Raw genomic sequence first — 17,165 nt, 5'->3', positions numbered from 1 at the left:
TCTCAGAAAGAAATTGCATTTCTGAAAAAAATTATAATTCAGTATACGCATTTCCTTTTGTTGATAGTGTTTATCATTCAGGATAAATGAAAATGAGAAATGTCTGTGATGTGGCCAAACTTTGTGTACCCTTTTAAAAGGGGAGCAGTATGACTAGCAGATACATTTGTAATCCATGCTTCGTGAAAGATGGAAAATCAATTTATTTCTTATAGTAAGTCAGGTTGTGTCAAGAACCAGTAAGAGTACATATTCCCAGCCCTCAAACTGGCAGCTTGTTAAGAATTTGGTTGTTGGAATGTCAAAATTCTTAGAAACAAGAGTTTTACCTCCTCAGAAAAATACAACAGGTGTTTGATGGCTTTACAAGATTAATCAGAAAAAGCCAGAGCTCTTCTTCTGGGGCCGGATGGTCAGGTTGTGGCAAGGTGGTGTCCCTGGGCAGCCTTTTATAATACTAGTAACAACTTATTATAAATGTCAGTAGTCCTTGATCACTGCACTCGATTATACTTTAGAAACCTGGGCTGTCGTTGGAAAGTGTAACAATGAAACTAGGAAAATACTGAAGACAACATAAGCCCCTAGATCTGAACCCAAGGGGAAAATACTTTCTTATGTAAATATGATGGTATATTCTATTTGGTAGACCTTCATTTACGATTAATAGTTCAGTGATTACATCATATGTTTTCCACCCAGAAGGGCATGAAATGACAGCGTCCCAGGTCCTTCTGGGGCCAATTTTGTGGCCATGCCTTGAGCTGCATTTTCTTCTCACTTCGATACATTAGTCCCGTCTGTCACCACCCTGGCTTTCTTGGCTGTAAATGAGCCTGTCCTTAAATGCACATGTACAACAAACGTAGCGTTTCCTGGTGAACCTAACACTGCCCTTGTGTCCTGCTCCGAGTGATTGAGATGCTTTCGGGTAGATGTCTGCATACATTAAAATGCTGCACTGTGAATCCCTCGCAGTCAGTCAGATTGGTTGCGTCAAAAGAGCAAGTTGACTCTGGGTAGGATAATAAAATGACGGATGAAAACGATTTGTAAATTGGTTGGAAAAAGTTGCAGACTGTCGCCAATTCTGCACTTAAGGGACATCAGAATGTGTAAATGCTTGGTGATGAACGTCTTCACGTACGACCCAGACGACCGTTACACAGAGTTTGATTAAACCTGTATTATATGATGGGGAGCAGATGACTTGATTCCTGTCTGTGGATCTCAGCTCAGGGCCCTTGGTAAATGTGTGTGACTTATCCAAGAAACAGTATATGGAGACAACTAACATCTCTTTGAACAAGAACCTTTCTGTGCTGTTTCCTTTAGAAATGAACTTGAGAGTTTTTAATAACTGAAAAGCTGCCCTGTATTAAGGTTGTCCTCCGAGCAAGTCTTAACCCAAACTATCAGCCCTTCCAGGGCAGGGCTGTGGGTTAGAATCCTCACAGCCATGGACAGCAAGTGGCTGCTGGGTGAAGGTGTGTCAGAGGAACCCTAAAGATGTCAGAGTGGAAATGTCTCAGGGGCTGAAGACTGGTACTTCTCAAAAGAGACTTTGCTTAAGAATTACTTCCCAGTCTTAGCAAATGCAGATCCCTGGGAACCACCCTGAGGGCCTTACTCAGTAGGAAGTCACAGGTTACCAGCCACCCGGGTCACTCTGCTGTCTATTGTCCCTGCCACACTTGGAGAAATCATCTCAGAGAGTTAAAGACATGCTGGCTCCTGATACCTCCTGGGACCAGGAGGAGCTCCAGTAATTAGTCGGGGTAAAGACAGAAATGTCCAAGAGGATGAAGCACCTTTGATTTCCCTGTGTTGACCCCGCCAATTAGAAACTAATTAGTACATTCCAAACACAGATATTAAGTATCTACTTACAGTGATAAATCTTAGATGTATGTCTTAATTAAACCTAAACCTCTCTTCTTAAAGATCAGCATTAGGTTTCACTGGGATAAAATAGTCTTAATATATTGTTTGTCTTAAATGTGATCTACTTAGTAAATCACTGATACGTATGAAAATGTAACAAACTGCAGATTACAAAGGTCATGAAGGAGATATTAATATTATGAAGATATTATGTAACAAGTTCAGGATATTAAACACAAAATGTAGCAAACCCTTGGAAATGGCCAATAGTCATTATTGGATAGAGCCCATTTGAAGATGTCTTGAGAACTTAGGTGGACCAGAAGATAGAATGGACATGCCCCTTCGTTGTACATTTAGTAAACATTCTCGAAGGCAGACTGTCTGTATTCAAGGCCAGACACCATAATGGGGCCAGTTCATGCACAGCCACTAACAGACCAAGGACTTCACAAGTTACCAGGTCCACTAGATACAGGAGATGTATCAAAATGCCATATTGATCTTATTACAATGTTGAGGCATGAATGCCAAAAGAGACTAAGTAAAATGATGTGAATATTCACAGAATAAATCTCTGTGTTTCTCTGCCTTTCTTCCTCTCCCTCTCTCCCTGCAGATGATGCTTAAAATGTCTGGCAGCATGAGCTTGTTTGTTACGTACACTGGTTGTACTGCTGGGGAGAAGGGGAGAGAGAAACTGTGTAGAAATAGCATGCCGGGCCACCCAGGTGCTAAGTAAATAAACATACCTTAAATTATAAATATCTGGAAAGATACTCCTTATCATAAAAAAATTAAGCACTGTATCTTTAGCCTGTCATTTGAGCTATTTAATTCTCTCTCCCTTAACAAAATCCAAAGAATTGTTAGTGGAAAATAAACCATCCCACAGGTTAGTGACAGAAATGAGTAACGCGTTGTGCCAAGGACCCTGTGCGTTGGGAGTCTAATCAGGGCACAGGGAATGGCTTGCCCCGGTTCCACAACATCTGGGTCCTTACCTGGAAAGACTTGAAAGTTGGGATAACCTGACCTCTGGCAGCTGGTATGGTCTGGAGGCATCTGCACAGTGGATGCTGACTGTGGGCTGAGACACCTGCAGTGGCCCCTCCGTGTGGCCTTGGCTTCCTCACGGCATTGATGGCAGAGTTCCATGTTGGAGCCTCAGAAGGGAGCAAGGTGGAAGTGTGTGGTGCGTTTACAACCTTAGCCTCAGAAGTCATATGCTGTCACTTCCCTGTACCCGTTGGGTGAGGCCATCACTAAGGTCTGCCTGGGTTCAAGGAGCGAGGACACCTGCCCCACCACTCAGTAGAAGAGTGTCAACATAACGTTGTGAGATGAGCATTTGAGATGAGGGATATTGTGGAAATTCCATCTTTGGAAAATTCCTTCTCACATGACGTAGATCTATGAACTATGTTTCTATACCATTCTGAAGCTGGTTGATGTATGCAGTGTATAAAAATGCATACCAAATGCTTATCAGCCGCTGGCTAAAATGAAACGTGTATTTCTTTAATTTTACGTACACTCATGTTACAAAGAGAGACAGCCACTCATCCTTTTCTTTAGGCCAGAGAAACATTCTTACTTTTTCAAGTACTGTCTGACTCTTGCATCGTGACAATAATGAGTTGAGTGACACCAGTTGAGGCAGCCTGAACAGGCAAGGACAGGTGTACCCAGCACCCAGGTCAAGCGACGGGACGGCAAAGCACACTGCGAACGCCTTCTCCAGAAGGAGGCCAGGAAGAAGGGGCGGGGGTGGGGGGCGGCGGCCCACGCACATTTGCTGATCTGAGTCAGCCGGGTCCCAAAACGTACCTTTAGCTGTGCGAAGGATTATCTTAGTATTTTCCTACCATTTTCCCAGCTTGGAACTGGCTTTAGGGAATATGGCCAGTCCCGTCATGCTTTGTGATATTACCTCACCGTAATTAAACTCACAATTATAGGTAGTGAATTTAGCTACTTACAAAACTCACAGATAATGCAGTTTTAAGAATCCCTGGAGAAGGTCGTCCATGTGGCTAAGGTCTTGCAGCAAGAGTAAAATGCAATTTCTAAACTGATTGCTTTGTTCCTGGGAGGCAAGGCCCTTGAGAGCTTTGCTTACCTGGCGTGCTTTTCCAAGTTCTTAGGTGGTTCTACGGCTGTGCTTTTGGCTCTAGGACACTGGGACACACTGTGAAATGTGTTCTAGACTGAGATGAATGCTGAAGGTTAGCACAAAGAATTAGGCCTTTGATCTGTTCCAGACACCTGCACCTAAGCTTGAAATGCAAATAATAGGTTTCATACAGTGAATTTAAAAGGCACACAGAAGCGATCTCTGTCCAGAGAATGAACTATACACCACAATTAAAGCAGAAAACTGGGGGAGAGGATGATTTACCACGGCCGTTCCTGCCTGTGAGTACAGGTAGCACTGTTTAATTATGTGGTGATAATGGCGGCCGGCAGGGCTGACCCTGTGGACAGCGGCAGAAACATCTTCAGGCTATTCCTTGCCCCGGATACACGAGCTTAAGGAAGTGTGTGCGCTCTCCCCCAGTGCTTCATTAAGCACTGATGGACACAGACCCTTGCCCCACAAATCGATCATTTATACAGTGAGATGATGGGCAGAAGCGATGCATATTCATCAGATCCTCCCTGACGGGTCAAAGCTTTGTCCTCATCCTGCTGAGCTGCTTGACTCTGAGGTTTTTATTACGTTTCACAATCCGAAAATGCACTGTGGTCCCACCAGTGAGATCTGTGTGAGTTTGAAAATAATAATAATAATAATAATAATAATAATAATAATAATAATAATAATAATAATAATAATAATGTAACAATAATAATAATAATGGCAAAACTACAGTTGCCTTTGGCCACTGACCTTGAAACAAGACCACGTGGGGATCTGGGGGCGTGAGACCTTTTGCTGGAGAAGCAGCCTCGCCTTATGCCCCCCGAGAACCCCCAGCGTGATGGAGACCAGACGCTTCAGAATTTAGCATTTCTACCCTCCCCGAACATTAGATGGGTAATAAAATCCCAAGGAAACAAAAATAGGAAAGAAGAAGGCTTATTGAGTTGATTTTATTCCAGCAAATCACATAACATATTATATTTCTTAGAAGCACAAAAATATCTAGATCTTTATTGCTCAGTTTAATTATGCTCTTTGTGTGCTAACTCTTCTTAAAAAAAGAAATGATCCAGAAGGCTTAAAATTAAAACATATATATTTTTTCCTAATGCTAAAATCACTTCTGTGACACGATGTGCTTAACACTGAAGAAAATAAATAAAGCAGAGCTCTATGCCAAGATAGAAAGATTTAGAACATTAGCAGAACGTCTTCATGTAGACGGCTAATGTGTTCTTCTAAATGATATATTGAGAATGCTTATATCAGCACACCCCAAAGTGGAAACCTCCTCCTAGTCATATTGACTGAAAATGTTGACAAGGAATCTGTGTTCTCTATATCTGGATTATCCTGGTTGCAGTCTTAAACACAGGCGGGTTGTGCCGGCACAAGGATTTCATTGACTGAATCGTCCTGTTGGCTCTTGTCATCTCTGCTCACTTTGCTCTGTTTTTAAATATTCATTGATTTCACACACAAGGCAACAAATGGCTGATCAAAGACCTCAGCCCTGACTGACAGCCATTGTCGCACGGGTGGGAGCAGAGAACCGTGCCTGTTCATGAGATGTGGCTCACCAGCTTCTTCTCTGCCTTTGTGCTCATGCCCCCTCACCCCCTCCTCTTTTTCCCTATGTTCTGCATAATGTTTAGAATATACGGTTGAAAACAATATATAAAAGACACTGACAGGAAATCCTTACAGAGAAGGGTGTGCGTCCTAGGCAGGTTAAGTGAGTCGCCCCGAGTTACACAGCTACTTAGTGGCAGGTGCAGGACACCAGTCGAACCCATGACTATTCCCTGGTTTCTTCAACATCACATTAACTAACTTCGCCCAGTTCCCCTCTCACAGTCATGGAGAAACATATCAATGGCTCATACTTATGCCTGATTACCACTGGTCTTATCCTATTTCAGAGCAAATATGAGTATCCACTTTATCAGAAAGAAATTTGAAATTGATAAATATGCTTACTTTCCCACAGGAGCAAAACAAATTTAGTATAGATTTCAGAAAAGTCCCCAGGATTGCAGAGCAGCAATCTGTATAAATTTATATAAATTTTAAAGGACCAGACCTTTAGGTGTCTGAAGTTCCCAGACCCAAGATCCTACTCATGTTTGAGGTTGTGGCTTCCAGCTCCCATGTTCTGACTGTGCTCAGCCAGTAAAGGCCATTTGTAAGTTTATCAGTGGCGTAGGAGGCTCTGTAAACCACCACCCATCCACACCATGACCATGAGAATGACCATTCTGCCTCTCTGTCACCATCAAAAACATGGTGAGACATTATTGCTCTTTTGTAACTAATTTTCCTTCTCAAGGCTTTTCTTCATGGCCATATTGGCATGATTTCATCTGTAAAATGATTTTGAATGGAGGCACAGTGTTCCTCTTCTGACCTTAACCACCATGCCCTTGTAATACCAAGTGAGAGACGCTTCACTGGGATGTCATTAATGAGTTAAGGGAAGTTTTAATTAGGCAACAATTCCATATGCACATACAGCCTGGAAGTTAACCACCAACATGAAATAAATTGAGTGAACACTGTTAAAATATTTGAATGAGAATAAAGTAAGATTAATCAAACTACTTTATAGGATTATACATTACACAAGACTTGAACGAGAATTTCCATTTTATAAAGTCGTAAGTTGAATGTTTGAAATGATTGCTGTAATGGCTACAGTGATTTTTCAGGAATTTAGAAATTCAGCAATGTTCTCATTTATCCCAGCGAATAAATGAGACCAATACTGCAAACTGACATCGCTGAGCTCACCTGAACTAGCTTTTGTCAGGTAGGTTTCAGATCGTGGTTGGCCAGTTGAACGGTACCTGGAAGTAAAATTAAGTATCTACATCCAAAAATATTGTTTAGTATGTTTCCTTAAGTATTTTTTGGTTATTTAATGAGGAAATTCGTCCTGAGCTCATTCCCTAAGCTTCACTGGTCATGTGTGTACATAATCATAGTGGGAAGTGGTCAGGACATAGAATCAGAATGCCTGGGTATTAGTCACCGCTCTGCCAAGCGTTAACAATCTCATGTGGGACAGTTTACTTCTCTTCTTTAAAGTCTGGATTTTTTCTTATCAGTAAAGTGACAAGGTAATGAAATCTGACCTATTCTACTTACTTCATGGGATGGTTATATATGGGCTTCTGAGGAAAGGTTCTAGGTTTTACCTGTCTTTCTGCTTTAGTCAGGCTGCATTAGTTGAATTCTCTCAAAGTAACAGACTTCGAGTAAGTTAGCCTTAACAAAAAAAAAAAGAGAGAGAGAGAGAGAGAGAGAGAATTATCTGTGCCTCTGAGTAGGATAGGGAAGCACTAGCTGCTGCTACAACTGGATCCAGGTCCTCAAATGATGCCCTCTCTTAGCTGTCTCTCTTTCCACCCCTCAGCTCTGCCCCCACTGTGTCACCTGTTCTCCAACAGGCTCTCCCTTCATGAGGACAAAGATGACCACAGGGAGCTCCTGGTCTACATTCCACTGGCTTAGCCAAAATCACATGTGCAGACCAACAGCAGCCACAAAGAGACAGAGATCTGACTGGTGATGACTAGGTCAGGTGCCCACACGTTGGTCTAGGAGATGGGGCCACCCCACCTGAGTCAAATAAACTATGGGTGGGGAAGAGTTGTGACTGCCAAAGGGATTCTGGGCAGGCAAATGCACTCGCCTACTGCCGTCTTCCCATGGGCTAGTCAGAATCTGGCTACACTTTCTTCCCATTTATAACCTTTCAGAAAATACCCTTGCCTGATGTGCAACTATCTTACATACAACAAGAGTAATACCTTTTTGAAACGCTGTGCTTTTCTTAGTCTGACCTGATATAGTTCCTCACGGACTGTCCACCTATGTCTCAACACCCTAATCTTACCCCATGTTAAATATATTGCCTCTCTGGCTTTGCATCCAACAGCCTAAACTGGGGACAGAGGATCTGGCTTCTCCAAACACGTAAAGCTCCTGATAAGCTGCCTCCCAGACAGATCTCATTGCTCACAACAAGGTGTTAGAGCATCTCTAAGAAATGCTATATATATTTCTTTCCTTTGTGCTTTTAGGTGAAGTGCCTTGGAAGAAAGACTGTCTCTTTATCTTTAGCACAAGACCTTCCCAATGGTCACAGGAATTAGCCACAGCTGTCAATATCTTTCTACCAATTCCTTTATCATTGATGAAATGGTCCCCTGAGAGATCTTAGGCAGGCTAAAAACAATCACACATCTACCAGAAAATAGTAGACATTCAATTAGTGCTAATTAAATAGATGATTTTGGAGAATGTCTATAATGCATTGCAAATCACTTTATACTGTCATTATTAGTGCCAAAAATCAGGGTTTTTTTTTTCCTGTTGGCTTTTTGCTTTTTATAGCAGAGTAAAAAGTGGGTCAGAAGAAATATTAATCTAATGAGAGTATAGGTGTATAAACCCAAGATTCAGGTCATTTTTGAGATGAGACTGGTACCCCTCTCTGTCTGAATTCATCCTACACATTTAAGAACTGAATCATCTCAGCTCTCAGGACATACTTGTATGGCACCTTTAGAACATGCATATAAAGTAGGTTGCAAGATACACTTTTTAATATCTGTTCACTGGCCTGTATTTAATATGCATTGAACTTTGGGGTTAAAGATGTACACTTAGTACACTAAGAATATTTTATTTTTTTTTCAAAAATAAACACTATTCAGTCTGCATTACCTAAGTTTCGTGGCATAAAAGTGTTCTCCTCGCAGCGTGTACAGAAGAGGTTCACCAAGCTCATCGACCCCCTCCAGTCCCTCTGAAACACGTCGCAACTAATGCCCAGGACACGCTGAGCACTTGGGACTAGGGCTTGCCCACCCTTCTGCTCCCTCCAGTTTAACCGAGCGTGTCAACAACAGCCAGTTAATGTTTGTTCCCGGCCTGTTTTGGCTGGTGGTGCTTAATCTTAAATTCCTTTATTTAATTAAAAATCAAGTAAACCGGTGAACCGTCAGTGCAAAAAGAGCTGTTCCTGTGAAAGGCTAAGCTGAGGGGCTTGAAAAGGTTGAATAAAGCAGGTTTATTAGAAAACTATTGTTGACTTATTTGTAGGCAGAGTGACTGTGAAAATTGAAGGGGGGGAAAAAGACCAAAACCTAAAATGTAAAGCAACCCTGCCTTTCGGCTGCTTCGCTACTCTCCCGGCGTCCTTGTTTTACTTTAAAGAAGCTGAAACTGGGATGATGACTGGACGCTCCAGGATGTGGACCGACACTTTACAAAATTTAAAGGATCGTTTAAGAAAAGCTTGCTCTATACGTGTGTACTTATGTATTTTTAAAATAATAAAATGTGAACCAATCTTCTGATTAACCTACCAGATTTTACCACAGTGGGGACCTCATCCTGTCCTCTCTTCTCCCTAGAACCTCTATTTTGACTTTTCCACCCGAATCCTCTACCTGCTGCCCCATCCTTTCACTGCCTTCCGGGACCTCAGCTTCTTTTCACCTGACTCCTAAGGTTCTGTTCTTTTCTAAAAAGTGAGTGACTAGAAACTTAACTGAGACTCCTTTGATCTTCCTTTTTTATTTTCTGAATGAAAGGTGATATTGTATTCTCGCCCACATCAGAAATCCTCTATTATATTCCATAAACTTCACAATAATTCTAGAAAGAGATCAAATTTTTTTATTAAAATAAACAAGCACCGCAATCATTTTTCTGTCACTTACCAAAGAAATGCAATAAGCAAGACGCCCAAATACCTGTGTCTAATTTACATTTGTATTACTTCAAGTTTAAGGTTCAATTTATCATGAGGACTCAAAATCTATTTTTTTTAATTTGATGACTTTATATTCCATATTGATTACATTTATGGACAAAACTAATTTCTTGATAGATGAAAATACTAAAACAAAAGGAAGAGACAGCTAAATGACTTCAAGGTGGATTTTCAAATCAGCTTGCAAAGATTTTCTTATTTTAAGTGAGACAGACCCTTCAATTTCTATTCCATTGCATGAGCTGATCTAATTCAGAGTAGTGGGGGAGGGGAAATCATTATTTTCTGCCAGCTAGAAGTCTCATAAACTAAACTTTTTCTTAGATGATTAGTTCCACACCCTCAAGAAAAAAGAAGTACGTAAACCCTTTACCAGCAGAAACTTAGTCATTATTATAAAATGTTTAGTAAGGAGTGTGGTCTATTGGCTGGGGTGGAATTTGAGAGGGGATGGCAGAAGCCCGGGGTCACGACGGCAGGTAGAGGATCCTTAAAGCACCACAGGGCACGTCCACCTTGTAACCTCCTTCTTGCTTTAGGCCATGAACACATTCTGAATATAATGCAAAACATCAGGTAAAAAGTTTGAATGGTTCTTTACAAGGGGTGCAACCCTGCCAAGAGCCTGCTTTCCAGTCTGCTGACTGAGCAAAGGTTTTTGAAAGATCGTGGAGAAAGCTCCGTCCGGTAAATTGATTTATTCAATGTGACACCATCGAAATTTAATTTTCATCCCTCAAAAAAAATTACTGTTTTTTCTTTCCCAGTCAACGGCATTTATCAGAGAAACCTATATGAAATAAGGAGAAACCTATAAAGTAAGCCAGGAATTAATGGTGAGAAAAGATCTGCCGTTCCCGGCCACTCTCCAAGCCATTTCTGAGGACGGTTTGGAGGAGGACATGGTGACTGTCCCTGTGTCACCAGCCTGAGTAACTTCCCTTCATTTGATGCTTTTCGTCTCCTGCAGGAAACCCCAGTCATAAAGGCAGCGGCTGATTCTATCCAATTAAGGCTGATCCAAAAAATCAGATCTTGTCCACAGCTGCTGAGAGCCCCAGTATGTTGTTCAGGCAAAAACAAGGGTTACAGTCCCTGTTTATTCTCCAGTTGAAGAGATGGCCTGTGTTTGTGGGTCAAATTTTTATATTCCACACCTCTTTGTCTCTCATTTCATACCAGTCTAGACTAATTGGCATTAATTTTGACCAATAATCATATCTATTGCGACAACAGAGCTAAGCTCAAAATGGTCACTTCGATGCCTGCATGTGCCCCCCACCCCCAGCGTGTGCCTTCAAGGCCATGAAAAATTGGAATTTTCCATTTCTCTATGTGTGCTTTAGACACCAAGGCAAAACAATTGTTTGAAATATCTGATGGCTTCTTTCATTATACGAAACAAGCCTCACTGATTTTAGGACTAAGACAACAATCTGCAAAATGGTGGTGGTGGAGAATGAAGTGCATTTTCATCTAAATGAAGAGGGAACGGTCTTTGCAGAATTTTAATGGGAAAAGGATTAAGTGGTGGGAAATAAATGAAAAGTGGGAAAGAAGAATGAAATACATAAAGTAATGGTTAGCCTAAGCACAAGGCAGCTCCAGTCCCCAGCAGACACTAAGAGCTGTGGTTTTTCTAAGGAATAAAGGCCCCTGGGTGGTTTCCAACAGTTTCAGATGAATTAGCACTGGAGCCTCGTTCATATGAGAAAGAACTTGGCCGGAATCGGGAGGGCCCTGGGAGCTGCCAGCGTAGGGTCTGCGGTCACCAGCAAAGAGTAATGTGCTGAAGTGGTAGGCATAGTAGCTTGTGCACAGATGTCAGCTGTCCACCCCTGCCTCCCTGCCCGGGTTCTGAGACAAGCCGGGAAGGAGGACGCCGAGACCCTGTCCACATACAGACACACACGTAAATTCATACGCGCACACATCTGTAAACACAGACACACACACACACCCCAATTGTCATTTCATCCAAAACAGGAAATTGGCTTTTGTATTCTTTCATCTTCAAGAATTACTTTTCAAGATGTAAATACCTGCTCCTATTACTGAAAGTTCACGTGACGGAAGCATAGACTCAAAGGAGCCCCAGATTTGGAGACTATGGATTTCAAGACCCAGCTCTAGGACTTCCTGGCAGGTGATCTTTGACAAGTCATTCTCTGAGTTCCTGTCTCATTTGTAACATTTAGCCTGTGTAAATGGACATGATTGTTTAAAAAAAAAAAACTCAAAGGTGAACATGAAGGAAGACTACAAGCTGCTTATACAAAAGTCTCATTGGTTACTACCCAGCTGTGGTGGGCGTTCTCTGCTCTCAAATTGACAGAAAAACCTTGGCCCTGTGAGGTTATAGAAAAATATAAGCAGATATGAAAGAAAAAGTTTTCAGAGTGTCGATAAAACCAGCTTTACCCCTTTTGCTATTTTGGTGGGACACCTTGGAATGTAAGCTGGCCCCAACCACACCTGGCACCAGACGTCCTGGCCTGGGCCACCTCCCCTCTGGGACCACACCCACAACTGGCCTCTAGGTCAACAGAGATTTACTGGAAAATAAGGTAAATTGAGAGACATTATATTCAACAGATTTAGGGCTAATTCTCAGAACTTGCCTATTCACACAGCCTTACATTTTGTTTTGCATTTTTTTTAATTAGGGAAAAGAGAAATGGGACAAGATGTTTTTTGTTCTCATCTCCAGATAAGCTCTGATACCTGCATGGGTATTTTTAAGCACTTTTTTTTGAGCTGATGACAGTGCCGGCACAGGGAGGGGACAATGCAGTGTCGTCCTCTGATAGCATATGGAAGACAGTTTGGGAGGTGGCAGAGAATGAGGCATTTATCTGCTTACACATTGCTAGACTTCTTATTTTATTTGTTCTGGGTTAGAAGTTGGGGTCCTACAGATATAATGTTATGTAGATATTTTCATTACTTTTTCTTTTCTTCCCTTTTTTACCCCAGGAATGAAAATACTCATTGTTCTTACATGACTTTGTCCTTGCCAATTTAATCAGAGAAAATGTACCGCAGCCATGTGACATTGATTCCTGGTAATGAACTCGCCCCCGGTGACGTCACCTCCTCCCTCTCCGGGCCTCCCTGTGCCCTCGAGCTACACCTGGTCCGTTTAGGTGGCGGCGCCGAGGCTTGGTCTCAGCAGGGTAAAGGGAACCCCAGAAGCATTTCCTACGTGAACGAGTAACTTTTTAAAATGCTGAAAATCATCCGCTAGACCTGCTCCCAGTGTCCGCCTGATGTAGTGGCTTATGGAGGCATCTTACCTTGTCTACTGACAGAGGTTTACTTAGCCTTCATTTCCGGCCATTTCCGAGGTCGTGCTCTTTCGGAGGCGCTCTGTGCCGTGACCGTGGCGGATAAATTCTGAGAGGCGCTTTCTGGGATGGCTCGTCGCTTTCGGCAACAGGCATGATTTTCCTGCAAAACTCCATGCAGAGTTAAACGCTCCGGCGTCTCAAAGGTCCGCGCTGCTCCCGCACGGGCCCCGCATCACTCGCCTGCGCTTCCTTCCGTGTGTCGAGCGGAGGCTGTGCGGCGCCTCGTGCGCGCTCGGGTCTGCGACCCCTGTGTCCTCGTCCTGACTTGGCTCCTGCGCTCGGTGGCGGGGTGGCCGTGCCCCTGGGCCGCCCACTGGGGGCCGGGGAGGCGGCTTCCTCCCCGCAGGGGTGGCAGTGAGGAGGCGCGTCGCGTTAAAGGTACTGCTGTGTGCCCGCCGAGGGGCACGCCCCGCTCTTTTCAGCCTCAGCAGCCCTCACGGAGGCAGCATCTGCGACAGCAGCCGCCTGAGGACAAGGCGGTTCTGTTGGAAGAGGTCTGACCCCGTACGTCTTCCAGGGGACGGTCACCTTGCCAGAGGCAGTGTGAAGAGCTGCCCCCCACAACTCCTGGTCCCCACTCTCCTCCTCCAGCCCCTGTTCCCCAGCTTCCTGGCCTACAAACCTGGGTAGAAAGGCAAAGTTGCCCATGGTCCATGGACGCTGTGGGTAGACTGGGTGAGGGGATGATGCCTGCATTGGGCTGTCCGAGCCATTACAGGGGAGTGACACCCGGGCCCCTGAGGCTGTCCCTCGCCATGGCCTGGTCTCCCACTCTGGCCGGCACGTGGCATACCCGTTTCCCCCCTCATGGCGTCTGCCCGCCGTGCCTGGCAGGTCAGTGATGGAGACTCACATTTCCCAGGGAGCATGTGAGGAGGACCACAGTGGGAGTGGTGGGCCCCAAGGAGCGAGCAAGCCCCTGAGGGACATCTGAGGATGCAGAGGCATCTCTGTTCACATCTAGCCCTTGGTGGGCACATATGAGCTTGTTAACAGAGGCTTTCTCCTGCATACATTTGATGAAGTATCAAAAAGGCATCAGCACATTTATTTATTTTCAGGTGGAGCCCCTTCAGGACTGGCCAGGGCAGTGTGCTACTTAGAGTTTCAGGCACCCTTTATCACTGAGTGCCCAGCAGTTCAGCCTACACTTAACCTGCCCTCTCCCCTATTTGGCACTTTGGGAGTGACCGATTTTCCTTGCTTCTCCACCTGGGTGGCTACAACCTTCCTTCCATCAGACTGTCCTCCATGGGAAAAAAAAAAGCAAGGAAACAACCTGTTATTCTTGATAATCAAAGGCGTTAGATTACACTTAAAGAGTTACATGGCGAATTACTGACAAATGCCTGCCCACCACTGTCTTCATAATAGAGACTGTCTCCCTAATAAGCAGGGGCCGAGGAAGACACCTGACATAGAGGATTTGGGTTTATTAGAATTTGTTGTAATCAGACTAGCAAAGCATTTTCACTGTGGGCCATCTGTCAGCACATGTAAATAGCCTCATTTTAGAAGACCAGATGTTCTAACCATGTTCATTTAAACAGGAGTCTACCTGTTCTTTGATTATAGTCAGTTATGGAAAGATGCGATTCTAATCTATTTCAAAATGATTTCTCTGTGGCTTTTAAATTTTCTGGTTGATGGGTTTTTTTTGTTTTGTTTTGTTTTGGGTTTTTGCATCTTATTTACCCCAGCATAAGGAGGAAGTTCTGGATTAGAAATCAGAAACCTACTTCCTCTTTTCTATTCTGCCATTAGGAATTTGGGTTTTGCATGTTATCAGCTTTAGTGTTCCCTATTGAAAATAAGGAGGGAAGTTGGATGAGTTGATGTCCAAGGTCTCTCTCAGCTGCTATGTAATTGTACCTTTTTAGTTATGACTTTGAGGCGGGAGCACTGGCCCCTCCATCTTCATCACTGAAGTTACTGTCCTTGGCCTCAGCTGCTCCACTGCTGCATCTGGGATGATACCAGACATCACAGCATCACTCTTAGGCTAATGTACGCGAAAGATCTTAGCAAAATGCCAGCCACTTAGCTGATGCTTAGCTCTTCCTTTCTCTTAATCATGAGAAAGTATTTTAAAAGGGAGCATGCTAACATTTGTAAATTGGCTTCAGTTTTCTGAGTGAGACGGGGGTAGTTGTGTCCCCCTCACAGGTTGCTGCAAGGATTAAATGAGCTATTCCAGGTACAGCAATAGCACAGCACGACATAGGAATGGGGGCTCATATTATACCACACTGTTAAGATGGTAATGCAGTCCCTGGACCCCTCCCACTGCCATGCTCCAGGCCTTCAAAAGGCAGCCTGGTGATGGAGCCTAGCTCCTTGGAAGCTGGCAGGAGCCTCTCTTTATCCAGCTCATCCAAACCTAGAGGTCAGTGGCTGGTCGGGGCTGTGCTTACCTGCCTCTCAGGCATTGCTGCGTCACAAGCATCAGTCCCCCATTCTGACTCCCCTCGAGGACAGCGCCCATTCCCATCAGTAACGGCCACCCGCTCGCATACCTCAGGTGTACGGTGATCTCTGGTTTTCTAAAGTTCTGCAGGTGGTTACGCCCCCTCCCCCCACCCATGCACAATACCCACATGCTCAGCACCCAGCTCACCCATCAGGATTTGTGTTCACCTGACAAGAGAGGTTTCGGACCAAGAGCCCTGCCATCTCATGCTGCATGACCAGCTGCCCCTCCACCTGCATCTTTGTACCGTGTCAGAAAAATCGGCTGAATGACTCTGCCAGCAGGATGGGCTGACAGAGGAGTGACACTGAACCCTGTGGTTGAATTTTGACAGTTTTAGGAAACAAACACCACCTTGAAAACAGTGAGAAAGCACTTTTCTTTCTGTAGAAGATTCATTTGGAGGAAAAGTGGACGATGCTCCTGGCCTGGCAACATCTCAGATCCTTTAACTACACGCTGCTCCTTCCTCCCACCAGGGATATTCCCTGTGCGCACTGTCCTCCCCTCTGCAGTGGGCTGTGGCTTTTCCAAAATCCTTGTGACGTCTTTCAACTCTCCGCAGTGTCTGTTTGGGTGTCCATAATGTTCATTTGTTTGCTGAACTTCCACAGGTCCCAACCTCATTATGCTGTTAGCTTAATACACTTGACTGTTAACAGACGCCTTAAGGCTTCAAAGCCACTAGAGGGAAAAGAGCAGGAATTGAAGTAGACTCTTTGGGACACTGTAGTTTTAGGTACAACATCCTCAACTGGAAGGAAGATGAAAATTCTTTATGATAAACTAGAACCATGAGGATAGATTTGCAGTATGTTCAGCAGAGAAGTTTGTTTGGCAATCAGAAAACAAAGAAAGCCATCTAAATTAACTCCTCTGGGTATGTGTGTGTATGTGTATAGGATTTTTGTTCCAAAATGTGTCTCAGATCTTTACATTTTATGGAATAAATATTCCAGTTTTAATTTTTATTATACCAAATAAATACAATAGTGTTTGGACAGCCAAGCCTGGTATAGAATTTTAATTGAAGAACTGTAGGTTTTATAGAGGGAGACACTTAATGATCTGCAAAGCTTTGAATGGCTTATTGAATATTTAGGAACAGACACATTTTCCAGGCAACTGGATTTATTTTGACTTTCATTATTTCAAGGTAACTAAAAAAAAATGAAAACTGAAACTTTTTTTCCATTTTCATAGCAAGATCCAGTGAATCAAGGTGTAATTTCAGCCAAATGCCATAGTGTTAAGCACGAGGATTTGTGGATAAAGTTTTGGCAGTTACTAATTATTGGTACTGTCATTACAAAGTGAAGGCAGAGTTCCATTGCTGGAAAAATCCACAGATCCTGTGTCTTTATTTTTTTATTTTTATCATGTTCACCTATTTTCATAATGGAAATCATCACCAGTCATATTGTCATATTGATAAGAAAACTCGGGTGAAGAAAGGAGTCTGGCAAAATCCTCAAAGAAAACTTGGTCCCGGGGAGCCCCCACAGGGAGACATCCAGAGGGAGAATCTGG

At 43.5% G+C, this 17,165-nt stretch overlaps 1 protein-coding gene and 1 long non-coding RNA gene across 5 annotated transcripts in view; one reads left to right on the top strand and one right to left on the bottom strand.

Annotated features, from left to right (window-relative positions):
- PRKN (parkin RBR E3 ubiquitin protein ligase) overlaps nt 1–17,165 on the top strand; it is a 1,151,747-nt gene that overhangs the window by 872,525 nt on the left and 262,057 nt on the right. The window lies entirely within an intron of this gene.
- On the bottom strand, nt 9,598–13,283 carry LOC140697789 (uncharacterized). The gene is made up of 2 exons (XR_012075119.1): nt 13,112–13,283; nt 9,598–9,697 (listed from the first exon to the last, which is right to left on the bottom strand). It is a non-coding gene; the product is annotated as an uncharacterized lncRNA (long non-coding RNA).

Source organism: Vicugna pacos, chromosome 8 (genome assembly GCF_048564905.1).
Source record: "Vicugna pacos chromosome 8, VicPac4, whole genome shotgun sequence".
Lineage (NCBI taxonomy): Eukaryota > Metazoa > Chordata > Mammalia > Artiodactyla > Camelidae > Vicugna > Vicugna pacos.
The sequence above is the reverse complement of the archived record's forward strand: the minus strand, read 5'-3'. Positions and strand labels throughout refer to the sequence as shown.